This window comes from Oryzias melastigma, linkage group LG1 (assembly GCF_002922805.2).
Source record: "Oryzias melastigma strain HK-1 linkage group LG1, ASM292280v2, whole genome shotgun sequence".
Lineage (NCBI taxonomy): Eukaryota > Metazoa > Chordata > Actinopteri > Beloniformes > Adrianichthyidae > Oryzias > Oryzias melastigma.
This window is the reverse complement of record NC_050512.1, coordinates 20402341-20403741: the sequence shown is the minus strand read 5'-3', so window position 1 is coordinate 20403741 and position 1401 is coordinate 20402341.

Sequence of the window (1401 nt, the reverse complement as noted above, 5' to 3'; positions counted from 1 at the left end):
CCAAGTGGAGGCCAGTCAAGATCAATCATAACCGAGCAAACGATTAAAAACTATTATAAAATCAGTTGACCAAGAGCTAAGCCAAGCAAGGCGGCGTGACACCAAGCAAGGCAAACCAGGCAAAGCAGCAGGGGCTCACGGTCTGACCCGTCTGTCCTGCCAAATCACATGCTCTCCGGGTGCAGTGGAGAGGGGATCCTGGTGCTACAGGTCCATACACCAGGTTTCAGGTGCACCACTGACTGGGCCTGGAACCTGTAGCACAGTGCGGCGTCCCCTCGTCAGAGTGCAGTGTGCAAGCACAAAGCAACTCTGCCTTTAATTGGCTCCACCACACCCCTTTTCAATCCCCTGGATTGCCAACACCTGTGTAGCAGGTGCTGCATTTCATCCTGCTACACAGCCAAATTTAAAAAGAACAACAAGTGAGAAGCGAGCCTAAAAAGTCTGCCACTAAAGAAAACAATCCCTGTGACTGGTGCACCTCTTTCCCTTACACAGTTGGTTTTTACCCACTCTCTCTCAGCCAATAGGAAGAGGAGCGTTTTGCCGGCACTGCTCACTGACTGCGCCCAAAATCAAAAGAAGACAGGTTGTTTTTAGGAATGTTCAGAAATTTCTGACCCTTGAAAATGTTATTGAATTTAAGAAGTGTAGAGCTTTGGCAAGGAAAATTATTAAAAGACTTATTGGAGACAGTTTTGTAGTACTTTCGGACCTGAGACTCCTGTGGTACAGCTCTGCAAAAAGATTCACAGAATGGCTGGAAAAGTGGTGTCGATGAAAATACCAGTATTGAGTGATGGGCAACGAGAAGCAGTTCACAATAAGGATAAAGCTGAGATGTTTGTTGAGTTTTCAAGGATGTTCACGATTCTGTGGGGGGGGGGATGTTCTGGAGTCAAGACGAACTTTGATGGAAGATGGTGTCAGTTCTGTTCAGGAGATTTAGTCTCAAATGTTTCGTATAACTTATATTTTTCTATGAGAGAACTGGAGGATGCGATTCGTGTAGGGGAAAATACTGCACCAGGTCAGGATAGAATTAATTATCAAATGTTGAAACATTTGGATGGAGGGACAAAACACGAGCTATTGGTTTTGTTTAACTATATTTGGGAGGCAGGAAAAATACCAGAGTCCTGGAAACGTGCCAGTGTGAAACCAATACGGAAACCTGGTAAAGACTCCTCCTCTCCTTCGTCATATAGACCCATTGCTCTAACATCTGTTGTATGCTAAGTAATGGAAAGGATGGTGACTATCAGGCTGGTGTTTTATTTGGAGGATAGAAGATTTTTCGTGAACTATCAGAATGGCTTCAGGAAAGGACGAAGTACAATAGATTCAATTGCAGTCTTGGATAAAGATGTTAGGCAGGCTATGATAAATAAGGAAGCT